Here is a 20792-nt window from a genome sequence, read left to right on the forward strand (position 1 = left end):
TGAACACTGTACCTTAACATCAGGGGTAAAATCAGGGGTATTAGTTTTAGTTTTAAAATGTACTGTCTGTATGCATTGAACATTGTAGATGTTCACTCCTGGACACCAACAAACAACAATGAACTTGTATACAAAAGCTGTGTGTGCGCGTGTGTGTGCGTGTGCGTGCGCGTGTTGTCTTTGGGGGCGTTTTGGAAAGCTGAGTAAATGTGGTTCCAATCATTACAAAATACTCGTACTGCTTCCTGTTTTTGTAAATAACATCTTATTGAACTTAAATGCCACAGGCGAAAACCATTTTCATCATGACCTTTGAACTTCTGCTTTACATCAGTGATTTAGTTTGTCACATCATTCTGACAGACCCACAGATTATGCTGCTGAACTTGGATTAGGAAACGTTAAAAAGAAAGTTCCCCCAAAAATGTAAATTCTGTCATCATTTACTCCTCCTCATGCCATTCAAACACATATGACTTTCTTCTGAGGAACACAAAAGGATAGAATGTCCTGAAGAATGTTCTGGTCCATCTTTTCAACACAATGGCAGTTGAACTTCTGCTATAAATTATTTGTAGTTTGAACTGTCAGGTCCAATTTGGCCTGAAATTGCTGGCTTATGATGTACATACATCCATGCGTCATTACGTCATTTCTGTGAACATAGGAAAGAAGAAACTCCCTGGGCAGCTGCCCACATCACCCATACCTAAATCTGCCACTGTTGTCATGCATGTATGAATCGAACATTACTCGTGTGATCACCGATCGTGATGTATCAACGTTGTCAGGGGAAGTTACTGAGACAAGTTTACTAATATTTATGACTTCTGAAATTGACTGTTAACTGGTATATTGCATTTTTAAGCATATTATTTTCATGTTTAATAAAGTATGTTTTATTCCCATCAGTACTTAATCCTTGTTTTAGTTTACTGTGTTATTGTGAGCATCAGATAGACATACTATTGTTGTATTGCGATTCACTTGCATTATCAACTGAGGCTGTACAATATAACATAAAAATAATAAAGTCTTCTATTGAACTCGTATCAGCCATATCACGAGTATCACATCTTAAATTGATGTGTATTACAATACAAACATTAATAGTAGATAAAAATATACTGGTAATACTGGTATACCCTGTTCTTTATGTAAAAGCGCTCTGAGTGTAGTGTCAGCAAAGCGCTATATGTGTAAATGGATTCATTCATAAAATGTGAATACAAGTGTTGTTATCTTCATCAAAGCAAGTCATATTTCAGTTTTAAATGGTGGAGTGGTGGTGGTGTAGTGGTCTAAGCACATAACTGGTAATCTGGTGATCAGAAGGACGCTGGTTCGAGCCCCACAGCCACCACCACTGTGTCCTTGAGTAAGACACTTAACTCCAGGTTGCTCCAGGGGGATTGTCCCTGTAATAAGTGCACTGTAAGTCGCTTTGGATAAAGGCGTCTGCCAAATGCATAAATGTAAATGTAAATGTTTAATCATATAACATTATATCAACTTGAAAATAGCATGTAATGACTCCGTCTCTGAATATGTTCCAGTCATGATCACACACAGGTGATCACACACAAGCTCAAATCATGAGTTTCATCCACCTGAAGAGCAGTGCCGAACTTGCGTTTAGTGTTCTTCTGCAAATTGCTTGCAATTTTAAGTTTCAACCACAGATGTCGCTATAGAGCACAAAGATACGTAGTGCAACTTAAAAAAAATGTGAAGGACACAAATTTACATTAAAACATTTAATTTTATGAAGTTTCATAGCAGGAAGTAGATTCAAATAATAAATTATGATTAATATCGCAAGTCCAATATTAAAATGTTTCAGAAACTGTCAGTTTATTAATAAAATGTGTAATTTTCTTATTTGTTGAGGACCCCTAGTGGGCCCCAGCCCCATGCTTGAGAACCACTGATTATACCTACAGTGGTGACAAGGTGAACAGGTGTTTCACATAGCTGGTACTATATTAATGATTTTGACCAACATGGCTGGAACAGCATTTTAAACCAATCAGCATCCAGGACCGGAAATATCCACATTATAATAATCAATTATTAAATAGTCATGTAAATACTTATTTTATATTAATGACCCTTGTATTTAGGCCTGTTGTATCTTCTAATCCCAAAAGAGGGTTCATCATCTTTCTCTGCTGTTTTTTTCAGTTTTTTCCTACCTTTCTCTCACTCACAATTTTTTCAATTTCCATCTCTCTTTTTGTTTCTCTCTCTCTCTCTCCCCCCCCCCTCCATACAATTTGTGGGGCAGGCCACTCACTAAAATGCTAAACAAACAGCCTGACCTCTATACAAAGGCCTCGATGACCGAACACATTTGACAGAAAACCTCTTCAGATTCTCTCTTAAGAAGAGTGAGAGAGAGAGAGAGAGAGTAGATGGGAGGAGTTTTGTGATGTCTATTCAGTGATTGTCACAAGTACACAAAAGCAACTACATGACACTCGGGCTAAATCAGGAGTTAATGGACTCTTTTCTCAGGCCTGTAGAACATGATGGGGTGTATACGTGGGTGGTTGTGTTAGGGCAAATCTCACACAATGAGTCAATAACATGTTCTGGATATATTTCGCCCCAAAAACAAAAGAAATATCAGATTTCTGTATTGGATATGGCAATATATGCAAAACACATATATGAGTAAAAGTTTTTATTTGATGTTTTTATAAAAAAAAAGTCACATATTTGTACATATACATATAGGTTTTCTAGTAAAAAAAATCTAAACGTCATTAAAACAAGACAAATTTACAACTGTGTTAACTGGTAGTTTTCAAAGCATGGATCTTAAATATAAATGTATTTAAACACAGATTTGGCAGATTTTCTCAATTGTTTTGCCAACTTTATTTATTTAAATAATCTTTTTTTTTTTTTTACTGGAAAACAAGCCAAAGATACTCTTTAACAATTTTTTCAGTGTACTGTCCATAAACAAACATGCTTGGATAAGTCGTACTATATTCAAAACAATTCTGCGATAGATGTTTAGTGCAACAGATACGGAGAGGGGTCACATTCGTTTCTGAATTGTTGTGTTGTGCATTTCAGTCACTGTAGCAGAAGGGCTATTTGAGACCTGACAATCCATCAGATCTCCTTACTGGCCGATCGGTGCAATATTAGCATGAGAAGACGTTAAACACAGCAAGGTGGACCACCAGGGGTCCAACTGCAATTTCTGCAGCTTTTGTTTTCTCTTCTCGGGACCAGTCCTCCCTCCACTCTGGTCCCTCTTTCATGGGGACGGATGGCATCGGTGTCAAGTCTGCTCTTTTAGATCGCCGCTGCCCCCTGCTTGCCGTGGAGTGCAGAAAGAGCAGCAGACGGAGAGGGAGACACTAGGTACCGAACTCATTAGCAGATAAAAGCAACCTTTCCCCATGACCCTTGACCTTAGTGGTTGCCATGGAGTCTGCCAGTCTTGGCTGGACTGGAGCATGCTGGGATGACTCTCAGCAGGAAGTTGAGCGAAAATGGGCTGCTATGAAAATGACTGTTAGCTCAAAACACATGTGCATGCGCACACAAAATTGGTATTCACGGGACTCTCTCCCCATGGCAGTAATGAGCAGAGCAGGGTAATGGATCATGTTTCTATTTAGCAAACAGTTTTTTAGCAAAATGTGTTTTGCTGTTTGGATATGGTTTGAAGAAATCATCTGGTGACTGAGCTTATCACCTATCAGAATTTGATGACTGATGTAGAATAATATTTATCATTAATGTTTCAGGCAAAAAATCCCAGTTGTGGCATCTGCCACCCTATTCTCCCCTGCCGAAGTTTAAGGGAGGACGTGTTTGTAAACACATTCAGCGGGAGATGCTAATATAAACACATAGATGGTATGCAATTAATAAAGTGCATGGTCATAGAGCACACACACACACTCACAGGCCATGGAGGCAGTGGGGGCAGGAACCGGCTGAGCAGTAAACAAACATTTAATGGCACACACTGGAGGCCAAAAGTTTGGAATAATGTACAGATTTTGCTGTTTTGGAAGGAAATTGCTACTTTAATTCACCAAAGTGGCATTCAGCTGATAACAAAGTATAGTCAGGACATTACTGATGTCAAAACTGCCCCATCACTATTTGAAAAAAGTCATTTTTGATCAAATCTAGACAGGCCCTATTTCAAGGAGCCATCCCCCCAACACAATATTCTTGAGTATCATGCTAAATTGCTAATTTGGTACTAGAAAATCACTTGCCATTTGTAAAGCGGGTTAAGGGGAAAGGAGGAGGCGAGAACCAGCTTGGCAGTATAAATAAAAGGTTTAATGATAAACTGAACTGAAAACACACAAGCATAAATGCACAGCAGCTGCGTGTCATTCTCTCTCTCTCGAACCGTCGTCACCGGCCGCCTTTATCCCTCGCGCGCCCCCATCAGGCTGATTGGGGACTGGGCATGCTTTGTTCCAGCCCTCCGCCGCCCTACACTCCTCCCGACGTTGCGTCAGGCTAGGGAGCCCCCGGCATGATGTACATCCCCCTCCTCTCCGGGGGGGGCTTGCCTTGTGCCCCATCTGCCGGCAGGTAATCCCCGCCTTGCTCGACCTGGGAGGAGGCAGGAGGGTAAAAAACAACAACATAAGCGAGGGATAAAGGCCAACACAGAGAGAGAGTGAAGAGAGAGATGAAATAAAAAACTCACTCACCGGTTCTCTGATGCACCGTCACATGGTCCCCGTTCACTCCTCCTCCCTCTCAGGCAGGCAGCTCCCCGCGGTCGGGCTACTTCATCCCCTGGCGGATGGCAGCGGCGCTCCCTTGGGTGGACGGCAGTGTCGAGGACGGGCATTCCTCCTCCTCCTCGGGTTTCAGCACCAATGAAAATCGGTTAACGGGCAAGGAGGAGGCGAGAACCGGCTTGGCAGTATAAATAATAGTTTAATGAAAAACTAAACCAAAAGCACACAAACATAAACACAGAACAGCTGCATGTCATTCTCTCTCTCTCTCTCTCTCTCTCTCTCTCTCTCTCTCATTCATCGTCACCAGCCACCTTTATACATCGCTCACCCCCATCAGGCTCATTGGGGACCAGGCGTGCTTTCTTCCAGCCCCGCCTCCTCCGCTCTAAACCATTATATCAAACACAGCTGAAAGCTATTTGGTTCCTTAAATGTAGCTGAACATTGTCTTTGTGTTTGTTATTAAGTTGCCACAGTATGCAATAGATGTCAATAAAGGTCAATTTTAGGACAGAAATTACAAAAAAGAAACAGCTGTCTCTAGAAACTCATCAGTCAATCATTGTTTTGAGGAATGAAGGCTATATGATGCTTGAAATTGCAAACAAAGGTGTCCACTACAGTCTTCAAAGACAATGGACAACTGGCTCTAACAAGGACAGAAAGAGATGTGGAAGGCCAAATGTACAACTAAACAAGAGGATAAGAACATCAGAGTCTCTAGTTTGAGAAATAGATACCTCACATGTCCTCCGCTGACAGCTTCATTGATTTCTACCCGCTCAACACCAGTTTCATTTACTACAGTAAAGAGAAGACTCTGCAGGCCTTATGGGAAGAATTGCAAAGAAAAAGCCACTTTTGAAACAGAAAATCAAAAAGAAAAGGTTAGCGTGAGCAAAGAAACACAGACATTGGACAACAGATAATTGGAAAAAGAGTGTCATGGATCTTAACCCCATTGAGATTTTGTGGGATGTCCTGACTATACATTGTGATCAGTTGAATGCCACTTTGGTGAATAAATGTACCGATTTCTTTCCATAAGAGCAAAATCTGTACATTATTCCAAACTTTTGGCCACTAGTGTAAATTAACTTAAACATAAACACACTCACACACACACAGCGGCCACATGTCTCTCTCTCTCTCTCGAACTGGCGCCTCCGGTTCGTCTTTATCCCCCTCCAGGCTCATTAAGACAATTCAGGGCCGGGCATGTGTCCTCATGGCCCGACCACGCACTCCTCCTTATCACACTACTCCATCGTCCAATTCAGGCTGGGGAAACCTCCAGTATGATGTACTCCCCTCCATTCCTTTAGGGGAGGTGTTGTCCTGCCGGCCGTCCTGCTGCCAGCAGGTCTTACCCAGCGAAGGAATGTAACAAGGGACAGACGTGGGTGGGGTCTGTTTATGTTTGTTTAAGTTAATTTATGTCATTAAAAATGTTCTTGACTGCTCAGGCGGTTCCTGCCTCCTCCTTGCCCATCCTTTACTTGTTACATCCATGAGGGCCTGGTGGATGCTGGCGAGGGAATGGAAGACTTTCTCCAGAGGCGATGACGACTCCATAGAAGCATATCCTTTCTCCTTCCCAGGTTTCGGCACCAGTGTAACAAAGTTCGTTCTCGGGCAGATAAAGGAGGCAGTGGGAGCCGGTTTTCACAGTCCATGTGAGTCAGCTTTTAATTCTTAATACACAGCAATCGCTTTACAGCTTACATAAATCAAAGAGTGGCTTTCTGGCATACACAACCCTATTTTCAGCAATCAAACAAACACTCTCTCATGTGTCCCTCTCCTCTCTCCCCAGACAGATGGGCGCGTCCCTGGTGGATGGCAGGGCCGAGGACTCCACGACAGCGCATTCCTCCTCTTTCCTGTGTTTCGGTACCAGTGTAACGGGTAAAGATGGGCAAGGAGAAGGTGGGAACCGCCTGACCAGTCAACAAAACTTTAAATTACATAAATTAATTTAAACAAACATAAACACACAGCGGCTGCGTGTCTCTCTCTCGAACTGACATCCCTGGCTCCTCTTTATCCCTCTCCCCACTGATTGGGCTGATTCAGCACTGGGCGTCCATCATTACGGCCAGGCCTCGCCCTCCTCCTCACAACTTTGTTTACACATCCCTTGGTACTTTAAGTATATACTGCTGAGTCCTAGCGTGTCTTAAAATACCTTGTGTGTGTATTCGTGTACAATGTGAGTGTGTGTGTGAGAGAGTGTGTTAGGTATATCTCGGACACGGTGCCTGACTTTTATATGCTGTGGCTAACCTCACTCTCCACAGCTGACTGAATATTAAATAAACAGATTCAAGTGGCTGAATTCAGTCAGCTAAGTACTCAAGCAGGCAGGAGTCAGCGTGCGCACACACACACCAGGGCCCCTTCGTCAGCCTGTCTTATTTTTGGCAGCTGCACTTGAGGGAGCCAAAGAGGCCTGGGGGAGGTTTGGCAAAGGGGGTTGGTATGTTGAACGTTCAGACAAAGAGAGAAAGCGGTAGAGAGACTTGTGAATAAAAAAGAAATAGGGAGAAGTGAAAGTAAGAGAGGGGAATGACAGCTGAGAGGGAGGAAGGAATTGAAGTCCCTGTGTTTATTGCTCTGAAATGAAAATCAGGAACAGCAGCGTACAGAAAAAGATGGGATTATTGAATATAGACACGTTGATTTTTCTTGTGGTTGGCTGTGAGTGGCCGGGGGCCGGCTGCTGTCAGTCAGTCCATCAGAGCGACTGTGTTTCTGAAAGTGAGTGAAGGTGTCATGCTGTCTTTGTGTGAGTCTACATTAATACCCTGTAGTGCTGTCCCAGGGCCCCACCTCTCATCACAGTGCTATACAGATGCAAATAGGTGGGGTCAAATGTCAAAGCCCCTCCATCCAGTGAGGGGAGAGTTTAATACTGAAAAGTCACTTTTGAGTCATTTTCGGCCTTGTCTAGCTGTAGCCAGACTTTTGGCCAGTGGCATAAAGTCTGGTGCCCATTGTAGCTTATTAAGGCCAAGACCTGCCCACTTACACTTCAATGAGACATTTGACTGATATGTAAAGTGGCCAACCACTGTTTTATTTTTACATTAGATATATTTTGAAATTGATGCTGCCACAATAATTGACCTGCGTGGAACATTCAGCTTTTTTAAACAATTGCACAAACATATCTTGCCAGCTCTGCCAAAGACTGTACAAAAAATAGTGAAAAATGTGTGTAAATTTCAGTTTCTTTTATTAAAACATTTAATTTAAATGTATTCATAGATTAAAATGTAATAGTTTTATTTAAAATTTCTTTATTATTGTAATAATGCATCTTTTTTCATCTTGTCTTTATTATAATTGACCAGGAATGGGAACCTTAAGCAATTTAACAGTTCTGAATCCTGTTAACGTATCGGCTCCTGAATTACATCTACATTGGTGATTGAAGGCCATGAAGAATGTACTTGATGCATCATTCAAAATATGGCAACAAAGGCTGCAAAACGAGGCTGCCTTCCAAGGGTCCTCACAATTGAGTTGGCCTTTGGCTGTGCTGGATGACGTGGCAGCTGAGATATCCAGCCTAACTAGGCTACAATCTTCTGATTGAGAAGCATCCTGTGTCTTTGTCAGTTCTTGTATGTGTATGGCTGTTCTGATGAAGCGTACTTGTTTCTTGTTCTCTAGGTTTTAGTTTCCTGTGTTTTGTTCATAATTCAAATAAAGCTGCAGCTTAGAGCTTACAAAATCTCTCAAAATGTCTCACGACTCCACCATTACAGAAGAACCAACCTACCCTGGATCTAACACCTTTTTTTGTCGAGCCAAGTCGTGGACCTATGGAGAATCCAGTGGCACAATTAACTAGCCTCCAGCAAGACTCTGTGGGTGTTGCTGAGTACAGACAGAGAGAGCTAAATCATATGAATGGAATGATGAAATGCTAAAGATTGTGTACAGGATGCACTTATCTGATGTTATGAGAAAGCTCTTGCCTGTCTCACATGATCATTCTTCCCTGAGAGATTATATATGCTTAGCTTTTAGGGAAGACAGAAAGTTTTTAATTCCACTCACCCACGCCCGCCACAAACCCTGCACTAGCACCCAGGGCTCCCTTGCCAAAGGCAGCACCCAGCGCTCTATCACCAAAGGCGGTGAGCTTGAGAAGGAGGAGGCATTGACTCTGGTGGTCCTCTTCTTTCTGTCACAGAGGAACCTGCGATGGAGGCCACTTCTCTCCCTGCTCCGATGGTCCCGGCAGTCACTGTGATGGAGGAACCTCCAATCCCTGCTCCAGCAATCCCAGATGTCACCTCAATGGAGGCCTCTCCTCCAGAGTCCCCAGCTGCGTTGCCCTCACCCTCGAGTCCCCTGGTCGTCTGCCAGATACCTTTTGGTCTGCAGCTGATTCATTGTCTTTGCCCTGGTCTCCGGCTCACCCGCTGGTGACCCGTGGTCTCCTGGATGTCCGCCGAATCCCTTGTGTTCTCGTGGCCGATATAGCAATCGTCACAACTCCAAAGTTACAGAGAGTTGCTGATTGATGCACAAACTTTGCAAACATTTGTTAAATCCAGCCACAAATTTTTCCCCAGAAGTGCTCATTGAGGCAGCCTGGGATCTTGTAAACAAAACTATTCCAGGAGACTGATAAAAGCCTGTGCACCCTGACTCATGGAAATTGTGTAAAGCCAACACCATTGGACCTTGGTGTTTTGAGAAAGTTATTAAGTGTGCAGTATGCATCAGATAGTCTGTGAATGGCCATATCAGGGCTGAAACTTATTTTGTCCCCATCTTGAGTGTTAACTCTTTGCTTCTTTCTTCGAGTTAAAGTGTGTCAATACTGGGAAAATGATCTCATATCAGACCTCTGTGATTTACAGAGTGGCTGTGTTTCTGAGTGAGAACATACACCTGGTGAAGTTTAATTTTGATATTACACTGGAATTCTTACCACTTAGATAATTATAATCCAGTCCCACTATCTTTACTTCTCTAATCCTGCCAAATGAGCACAGAGAATCAAAGACAGTGTGACCCTATTTAGAGTAGGGTAAATCTTATCTTAACAAATGTCAGGGACTTGTTTTGCATGATTCAAAAATACTTTTCATAATCTGTCATCAAATGTAATAACTTTATGCCTCTGAAATGACTTTCCTTTTGATAATGTTACCAAGGCCAAGTGGGCAGGTAAACATAGTATTAGATAATAAATAATGATATGATATACATGTATAAAGCATGTAGGGTCCATTTTGATTTCCTGTTGCCTTTAATGTTGAATTTAAGGAATGAGAGAGTGAACTGAAGCAAGATGATCCAATCTGTATCGCTTGCAGCTTGGTAGTCTTGAGTGTTCTGTCTTTACCTCCTGCTGTGTTTCATTCTTAGTGCTGACATTTCTGACAGTACAGATTGACTCATCCACCCTCACAAACTCCATCACACAATCTGTCTGTAGCAGCAGTTTTTCACTGCTTTGTAAACATGTTTGTGTGTTGGTCTTTCTCATTAACCTCATCGGTCAGAGCAAGATATTTGTGGGGGATTCAGTGGTAGTTCATGCCCCCTGGACAGGACTGCAGTTTTGGCTGTGTTTGTGTGTGAAGTGAGTCAATAAGCGTGCTTGTGTTTTCGAGATTAATTACTTACCCTTTAGTTTTACCTCCCTTGGTGTTTTTTCACTCTCCCTTTTTTGTCCATCTCTTTCTCTCTCTCTCAGACCTCCCACAGCTGCTGAAAAAAACCTTCCATCTTAAACCAACCTAAGGGACAAGCTGGTTAGGCTGGTCTGTTTTGCTGGTTTTAGAAGGGATAAGCCACTAAAACAAGCTGAAATCCATATATGGCAGGTCAGGAGACCAGCTGAAGACCAGCTTGGCCTGGCTGTGAAACCAGCTACGACCAACTATCATTGCTGAAACCGCTTAAATCAGCCTAAGAATGTTTACAGGTTTTAGATGGTCTCCCAGCCTCACCAGGCTCATCTGTTTGCTGGTTTTCATACCAGAATGGTTTTGAGCACTTTTCAGTTGAACATGCTAAAACTAAACTAAACCAGCTAAACACCAGCCTGGAAGACCAAACAAGCTTAGGCTAGCTAAAGCTGTCTTTTAGCAGGCTGACATTAAAAGAGAGAGAGAGAAAATAACAGTTACCATTTACTGTAGATGAAAAAAAGCAGCAATAGTGGAAAGTAATTAAATGAATGTCTCACTGCCTTACTGTCTTTTTCTTTCAGCAACGAGGTCTCTCTTCTTGTGTGGTCTGCAGCTTGTAATCGTTCCTATACAATCGGCAGTAATCCAGGGTTTGGCGTCTTGAGCGCAGCTTTGCCAGAGAGCGTGTTCTTCCGCAGGCTCATGCAATAGGCCCCGCTCCTGCAGAGGTCACATAGTATCCACACCAAAAGCCCAGTGCCCGGGGCCCTTTCTCAGGGAGCTCCTCCATCCACGAACCCTTAAACCCATAGGAAGATTAACCACCACTGCCTGGAATGTGTGGCCTGGCAGGATTTTCAGTAAATTGCCTTAATCAGCCATTACTCTAATTCAGCCATTTACTGAACCCTGCACATTCATCACTCTCTTCCTCTCTTGTGTTCTCTCTCTCTTTCTTTCCTCAACAGGCACTTGTATTCACTTGTCCTGACTCATTCTCTCTTTGTAAAGATTTAAAGATTTAAATAGCTTTATTAAAATATATATATATATTAAAAAAAAGCTTTAAATAGGCAAAGCATTAGTAAAATACAATAATAAAATAAATGCTTGATATATCTCTATGAAAATTGCATAAAAGATACAATAAAATAAAGTAAGATTAAAATTATTAAGTTAATACATATTTTCTGGTCATTGCAAAGAAAAAAAAAAGTTTTTTTTGTAATCTATCATCAAGGGGTCACAAAATGCTCTTTTTAAATTTATTTTTATGTAGTTTTATTATCTTCCCTGTGGTCCACTGAAGTTGTTTTCGCATTAAAACAGTCATAATTTAGTAATAAATGATAATTTTCCACCCTGTCTCTGGCCTTCTGTCTGAAACGCTCCGTTTTGGCCTAAGCGCCTCCTTAAAACTTAAACGTAACCCTCAGTTATAATTGGCTAACTTCGTGCAGCCCCTCAATTAGTGCCATTTTTGAAACTCAATCGGAAGAGAATGAACCAGCTCAACAACATTATAAAACTAAATGTCAGAGTTTACACATAAAACAGATTCAACACATTGCATTCGAATATATTCAACTGTTCATCTCAAGCACAACAGTTAACACTCACATCCTGTCTACACCGGATGCGAGAGACGCGTTGCATCAAAAGCAATAGAACCCATTATAATCAATGATGCTGTCTACTAAGTAAGTGTCAATCTGGCTTGTTTCATTTAATTTTGCACTGCACATGCTGGCAGAACTGCTGCTAACAACACAAATAAATGGTTAAGAAAGTTTCTGTCAATGTGCCCGGTGAAGACAACCTCAAGCTGTGTAATGCGCCCGGTGTAAACAGGATGTCGGCACCATAAACTATCACACAGTCATGATATATGAAATTTTAATGAATGGAGCTATTTACTCACTGTTTTTTGCAATCGCGTCTCTAAGTGTTTTAACTACCCCATCCTGCAGTACAAGTTCCTTTGCAAAGCTTGAATTGACTGGTAAGTGCCAAACATACATTTCACTCTAAAATACATTGAAGACACATCCATTTACCAGTATCATACCTTCACGTTTTCATACACCAACAAAGAAAAATTGTGCAGATGGGCGAACAAATGCGAGGCAGCGTCTGAATGACAGAGAGCTTCTCGTCTTCAGAGATGTAACTTGAATCAGCGTCTTTTAAAAGCGACCTGAGATATGTATCAAGTGGTTAAAGACATCTGTCTGGTCATGTTTATGTAGAAAAATATTTAAATCCAGACAGGCAAATGAAGGTGTCCTGTGTAAATCCACTTAGAATGAATCTATCATTCTAGCAGAATCTATCTGCTTTTCACTTATGTGACTGATTCTGAGCACCAGTGGGCGGGGCCAAGGGTGCAATGATTGAAAAATAGGCTTTGCATTTGCAGATGTATTTGGTCCTTGTGACATCACAAGTTCCACGAATTCCAAACAACCATTTTTGCAGCTTGGTTTAAATAAATGCTCCTTTTCTATTAAGGAGGACGTTTTCAGTTCAGATACTTACAGTATGTTTTTATACTACAATGCCCTCTTATACTGCATGTCAAAAGATCACTTTATCTTCAGTCATGAAATTCTACAGGGTGCAAGCTACTGTAGTAGACCCCTTTGACATTTAATCTATTTGCCAGTCAATTTGTGTAATCCCTATTGTCTAACATTCAAATTGCCCAAAATTGGTTTCGGCATGTTTTCTCTCAGAAATCCACCTAGATTAGATGGTGAGCAAACAATCAGTTCTCGTAGTCAATGTGTTGAATGGAGGAGAAATGGGCAGGAGTAAAGACCAGAGCGACTTTGACAAGGGGCAAATTGTTATGGCCAGATGACTAGTCAGAGCATCTCTGAATTGACAAGGCTTGTGGGGTGCTCCCAGTCAGCAGCAGTGAGTACCTAACAGCAGCGGTCTGAGGAGGGACAAACCAGCGACATGGTGTTGGGCGTCAAAGGCTCAACGATGAGTGAGTGCAATGAAGTTCATCCCGTCTGGTCCGAACAAGTCACAGATAATTTTAATGATGGTTACAGGAGGAATGTTTCACAACACACAGTGCATTGTATCCTGCTGCGTATGGAGCTGCGTAGCCCTGTTTACATTGAAAGTGCTTACATTGGGCTCGCAAGCATCGGAACTGGTCCTTGGAGCAGTGGAAGAAGGTTGCCTTGTCCGATGTGTCAAGTTTTCTTTTATATCACGTGGATGGTCGTGTAAGTATGCACAGTGTACCTGGGGAAGTGATGGCATCAGGATGCACTGTGGGAAGACGACAACCAGGTGGAGGGAGTGTGATGCGCTGGGCAATTTTCTGCTGGGAAACACTGGGTCTGGCCAATCTAGTGGATTTAAAACATACCTAAACATCATTGCAGTCCAGGTACACCCCTTCATAGTAATGGTATTCCCTGATGGCAGTGGCCTCTTTCAGCAGGATAATGCGCCCTGCCACATTGCACATATTGTTTGGGAATGGTTTGAGGACATGATGAAGAGTTCAAGGTGTTGCCCTGGCTACCAAATTCCCCAGATTTCCATCCAATTGAGCATCAGTGGGATGTGCAGGACCAACAAATCTGATCCACGGCAGCTCCTCCTTGCAACTTACAGGACTTGAAGGACCTGCTGCTAATGTCTTGGTGCCTGATACCAAAGGACACCTTCAGGGGTCTTGTAGAGTCCATACCTCGGCAGACTGGTGCTGTTTTGGCAGCACGTGGAGGACCAACAGCATATTAGGCAGGTCATAATGGTTTGGCTCATCAGTGTACAGTATGTCTAATTGTGCTGCAGCTTGACACAGAATGTAAGACCTGTTCAAGACCAAACCTCCTAACTTGCTTTGAATACTTAATTTGAATACTTTAAAATTTATTCAGAGTTGTCATGACTGAAATCTAACGACTTGCTCCATCTCTGAAATGACTTTCCTTTTTCAGTGATGTAAACAAGCCCTTTTACTTTCTAAACCCTTGCCTTCCAACCATCTGGCATTCTGGAATGCAGCGCCCACTTTTCACGACCCAATCAATTCCTGATGGATAAAATGAAGCCCCACCCTACATTCATTCTTGTTTCATCAGATAATGAAAGTAAAATGGGTTGTACATTTTATTTCCTGTTCCTTCTCTTCAGATTTACATCCTGAGAAAAGTTATTTGAATTGGTATGGAAAATTACAAAAATTACTCCATAGTAATGCTTTAGTTTGAGCAATGCTGTCTACATACATTTTTCTCCAACATGGTTGTTGTACATATCGCGGCAGTTCAATGTAAATTGAACTCTAGAAGGCTACAACAACTACTTTTATTCACGTTTACAGAAATCACTATTAAAACGTCTCGGGTTACATGTGTAACCCTTGTTCCCTGAAAAAGGCGGAACGAGATGTTGTGCTGCTAAGCGCTACGGGGAACAGCTTTCGCTGTGAGCCGAGCTGAATAATGTGTGGAACACGTCAATGAACATTGACTGGAATTTATAGCCTCGGCTGATGTAATCATTAGATGCACCTGAGGCCAGGCTATAAATGGATACATCACCAGGTGTCGTCAGATACTTCTTTTTGAAGAGCAGTCCTGGGACGTCCCAGTGCGGCAAAGCAGCGCAACATCTCATTCCGCCTTTTTCAGGGAACAAGGGTTACACATGTAACCCGAGACGTTCCCTTTACAAAAGGCTTCACTACGATGTTGCGCTGCTAAGCGCTACGGGGAACGCAATACCCACGCCGCCGCACTTGGGGCTGTCCGGACCCCTACGGTTGTGCAGTGTACTCACAAAAATGCGAGAGGTCTCAGACATGAGCTTGAGATGTCGACTCAAGGGCATAAGAGCCCGGAGTAGCATAAACATCTAAACCATTAATTTTTTGATGAATGTGTGCAGAGAGAACCCTATCGCAACACAAACTTGTCATAAAAACTGATGAATGTGAGCGGAGAGGACCAGCCTGCCGCATCACAAACTTGTTTAGGCATGGGCTGACATGTCGACTCAAGGACATAAGAGTCCGGAGTAGCAAAGCATCTAAACCATAAAATGTGATTAGTGTGTGCGGAGAGTGCCAACCTGCCGCACCACAAACTTGGTCGTTGTCAACTCAAGGGCGTAAGAGCCAAGAGTGGCAAGAACATCCAAACTATAAAAGTTTAATGAATGTGCGTGGAGAGGACCAACCTGCCGCACCACAAACTTGCTGCAGAGGGAGACCTCTAGCCAAGGCTTTAGAGGAGGAGAGCCCTCTGGAAGAGTGCGCCCTAAAACCTACTGGCGAAGCTTGACCGCGCGCCTCGTAGGCCCGGGCAGTAAGGTCCCTCACCCAAAGTGACAACCCGGTCACGGCTTCAAAGTGAACAACTGCTGCCCTGACTTTACGCCACTAGCAAGTGCGGTGGACATAATTCTGAAGGGCAAAGACTGGACAAAGTCTGAGTAGTCTTTAGCTGCTGCGGCATTTACAAACGGCAGGGAGCAGAAGGCTTAGAGAATGACTGGCCAAGGGTCGAGAAAGGCACCTTGGGCAGGTAGTCAGGGTGAGGGTGCAAAGAATGCTCTTGGTCCTACCTGGGGCAACTCAAAACAGGCCGGCAAAAGAGACAGAGCCTGTAGGTACCCAAGTCTCCTTAGAGACGTAATTGCCATATGAAAAACCATCTTGAGAGTCAGAAGTCTACCAAACGCTGAGTCTAGAGGTTTTAAAAAGGGGGGTCTTACCCTATGAAGAGGTCCTAGCAAGGATACCTCTTAGAGGGCACCCCGCCCACCAAGGCGTGGCAAGCCGAAGTGGAAGCCACATAGAACCTGGCAGTGGCGAGGCAAGTGCCCGCTGACAGTTCTTTCCACAGAAAATCCAGAACTGAAGCAAACTGGCAGTTAGCTGGTTCTGTAATTTGAACTTATTAGAAGGAAACGCATGCAGGCGCATTTGTGCCATGTATGCGCCACCACGATCAGCACCCCGAGGGGGGGGACTGGGTGACTCGGGGAGAAGTAGAGGAGACATTGCGCTATCAACAGAGGCGAAGAGGTCCTCTTCTGCCCTGTAAAATTTACCCAGATCAGTTCCAAGGAAGGGAGCCCTAGCACTTGCAATGGTCTCGATAACTTCAGGAGAAAGCCCTGTGAACCTCAGTTGGTACCCTACAGGGGCCAAGCATGAAAGGTTTCACAATTCAGGCCGGGGATGAATATGCCCCCTGCGCCTGAGAAAGAAGGTCCTACCTGTTCGGAATCGCCCAAGGTGAGCCGTCGAGGAGAGATATTAACTCCGAGAACCATATCCTGTTCAGCCAGCACAACGCCATTAATAGGAGGCAAGACCCTTGCTGGTGAACATTGCCAAGACTCCCGGGAGCAGAGAAACCGGGGAAAGAAACGCATACAGACGCATTCTGGGTCATGTATGTGTTTTAACGTCCAGACCCAAGGGGGCTGGGTGATTTCAGGGAGAAGTAGAGGAGACATTGCGCTATTCATAGAGGCGAAGAGGTCCTCTTCTGCCCTAAGATCTCACCCAAACTTGTTCCAAGTGGAAAAAGCCAGGCATTTAAAAAGGTCTCGATAACCTCAGGAGAGAACCCTGTGTCCCTCAGTTGGTACCCTTAGGGGCCAAACATGAAAGATTCCACAATTTGGGGCAGGGATGAAATATTGCCCTGTACCTGAGACAGAAGATCCTTCCTGTTCGCCATCGCCAAAGGCGAGCCGTCGAGGGAAGAGATTAGCTCCGAGAACCAAGCCCTGTTCGGCCAGCGCGGTGCTATCAGTAAGAGGCAAAAACCCTTGCTGGCGAACTCTGGGCAACTACTACCTTAGGGTGGAGTTCTTAACTCCCCTGTTGGTATTTTCTGTCTGGACCGTAAATCTGCTCCCATATACGGGCATCCAGGGATATAACTGACCTGAGTGACAGGAGCTTGCCCTGGGCCCTAAGGAGAACCCAACGTGTCAGAAATACAGCTGACAAGAACGTGGGTCTCCTTGATGATTTATGTAAGAGGCTACCGCTGCATTGTCCACCCGCACCAAGACATGGCAGCCTCAGGAGGAGGTATTTCAGGGCCAGAAATACAGCCATCAACCCGAGACAGTGACTGTGACAACCGAGCTGACGACCCTCCTATCCCCTTAAGCTGGACGACCACTTAAGGCCGCTACCCCGCCCATCAGGGAGGCGTCTGTCGTTAGCAGCCTGCGACAACAAGACGCACCTAGAGTGGGACCCAAGGCAGAAAACCGGGGTCTGTACCACATAGAAAGGGAACGAAGCCTGAGGCGCGTAACCCTATTTAGCCTAGGGGTTTGGCCCTTGGAAGAAATCCCCTGGCTTTTGGCCACTACAAAAACGGTCTCATGAGCAGAAGGTCCAGAGGGATCACTGTGGACTCATTTGCCCTGAGACCTGGAAATCATTGATACTGATAACAGTGCAACCTTGACCTAGCCTGACTTTGCTCAGGGTGATCTAAATGGACTCAATCCTAGCGGGAGACAGTTGTGCCCGCATTGAGATTGAACTCCATACGATGCCCCGATAGACAGTGTTCTGAGTGGGAGAGAGGACGCTTTTCTTGGCGTTGAGCCTCAACCCCAGAGAAACAGATGAGCTAAGACAATGTCCCTGTGCTGAACTGCCAGTTCCTGGAACTGCGCTAGGATCAGCCAGTCGTCTACATAATTCAGAATGCAGATGCCCCAGAGTCGCAAGGAGCCAGAGCTACATCATGCATTGTGAATGTGCGGGTAAAAAGGGCTAGGCTAAGTGAAAGAACCTGACCCTGGAAGACTTCGCCCCCGGAAGTGAACCTCAGGAACTTTCCATGTTGTGGCAGAACTTCTAAATGAAGTGTAGAAGTGCGTCATAAGATCGATGGTGACCCGCCAAACGAGTTGTAGGGCTTGAGACACGACTGTCTTGACAGGCATCATCTTGGACTTGAACACCCACGGGTAGTTCAAGCTTTAAGATCTAAGCCAGACGCCACCCCTCACCCTCCATGGGAAATGGGAAGTATTTAGTGTAATAACCTAACTCTCTCTCTGGAAGGGGAACACATACCATGGCCCCTTTAGCCACGTGATTGAGTTATATATTTTTTTTTACATAAAAACAAATCCGGTTCACGGTAGTGAGAACATGCCGTTGAAACACGGAAAAGCGGCGAGTGAATTAAATCCTGACGCCCTTATAAGACCCACAGAAAATAATATATCCGGCAGAAGTTCCCACGCTGCCAGGATCTCTGAGATGGGTATTATATTTTAACACTTCCTGTTGAGGGGTTGTCGAGTGTTTCGAGTCCTGAATAAAATGCAGGAACAGCGAAAACACCCAACTGGGAGGAACAGCGTAGTGTGCTGAGCAGCATATGTGCAGAGCAGCACCAGCCTGACCTGCTGCTTGATAAGCCACTAAAGTGGAGGTTGTCCTACAAGGCTTTGAGGGAGAGAGGGCTTCTTAAGTGACGATGCCGAGCCCGGCGAGAGATAGCCCGCAAGCGTCTCTTCGACCGGCGGCAACACTGAATACCGCCGTGCCTCAGCATCCACGTGCCTCAGCATCCACGATAATGACGTCAAGGGTATGTGAACACGGGAAGAAAATATATATATATATTTTTTTTTTTTTTTTAGGGGTTCTCCATGAGCGAAAAAGCTCTTATTGGAGGTTATCAAAGAAAGGAAGGAACCCATGAGGCGTTCCCTTTCTTAGACTGGAAGATAAAATCTATCCCCTAATTTGGAGCATTTGGGGGTCTCTTTTTCGCGTGGCCAGACCAATCTGGCAACTGTACGAGTAACAACATCGAGCAATTCCTCCATAGATTTTTTATCGCGGACGGAAAGCTCGGAGGCGGGAAGAGAATAGCGATCCACCTCATGATCCGAGAAGCGTCGAGATCATGTGAAGAAACAGCTGGGTTTGGGGAGAGAGTGAGAGAAAGGGATCAAACCCGTCTCTTGCTCCTCAGCCAAAACCATGCAAGAGCCCCAGGAACAATCTTCTTTTCGAGAGTGCTGACTCCCGGAAGCAAGCGAGGCGAGCACGACGCACTCTGCCTGTTAAAGCAAATCGCAGTGCTCGCACCCACCCTGCTGCCACGCGAGAGCAGCGTGCTCCCAAACAAACAGCAAAAACTGATGTGTGTCGTCTTCAGCTATAGAGCGAGAAGAGGGGAACACGCACCGCTTATGACTTTCAGTCATTCTCTCTTTTTAGAAATATATATATATATATATATATATATATATATATATATATATATATATATATATATATATATATATATATATATAATATTTTCTAAACAGAAGAGAAAAGAGAACAAAGAACAAAGTTCACTGCACACTGTCTAAATGATTCTAACTCCTAACAGAGGAAAGAAAGTTTTGACAGGGTTTGTGAAACACACAGAAACAGAATCGCTCTGAAAAAAGAGTTTCTGACGACACCTGGTGACGTATCCATTTATAGCCTGGCCTCAGGTGCATCTAATGATTACATCAGCCGAGGCTATAAATTCCGGTCAATGTTCATTGACGTGTTCCACACATTATTCAGCTCGGCTCACAGCGAAAGCTGTTCCCCGTAGCGCATAGCAGCGCAACATCGTAGTGAAGCCTTTTGTAAAGGGAACAGCAGATTATCATTTCATAAACACTTGCTTTTTGCCCTGTTCCTCACACAATGCTTTTTTTATGACATCTAAACAATTTTACTATAACACATGACTTGTAAGCAAAACATTTTAAAGTTTGATTACATAACAACTACATTTATAACCTTGTATATATGCAATAAAATTGCACAGCAGCTCAACAAATAGAGCATTGCGCGTGTGACGCAAAGGACCGGGGTAAGAGTCCTGAAGAGCATTCAAGTCGACAAGCAAGCTGAAAGAGTCATAGAAGCACCACAAAATGACGTGGTTGCTTCAGCAATTCTGTTTCATCTCACATTTGCTTTTTATGAGACTGTCGTGTTAGAGTACTTTTTCAGGTTTAGGGAAGAGAGGTAGATCTTGTGGATAGGACATTAACCTTGATCTGTTTGGGAGACAATTTTACTCACTTTAAACACCAGACAGTGGATATTTCACCTCATATCTGCTGTAATACTTGCAATGAACCACGTCAATGTCGGCATAGTCACTTAATTTCCTTCAGATCACCTGTTATTCTCCTTAGACTCATTTTTGCCTGTTTTGATTTCTCCAAGGAATTTATTGGAGAAACATCTGAGAGAAGTTAATACTTCAATGAAACATAACAGAGAACTTCTTTAAGTCTGCTATACTATGAAAGACAACAAACTCCATGCAATAAAGTGTTTCTCTGTGCATAGGCCTAGCTCTCTTGT

Source organism: Xyrauchen texanus, chromosome 21 (assembly GCF_025860055.1).
Source record: "Xyrauchen texanus isolate HMW12.3.18 chromosome 21, RBS_HiC_50CHRs, whole genome shotgun sequence".
Taxonomy (NCBI): domain Eukaryota; kingdom Metazoa; phylum Chordata; class Actinopteri; order Cypriniformes; family Catostomidae; genus Xyrauchen; species Xyrauchen texanus.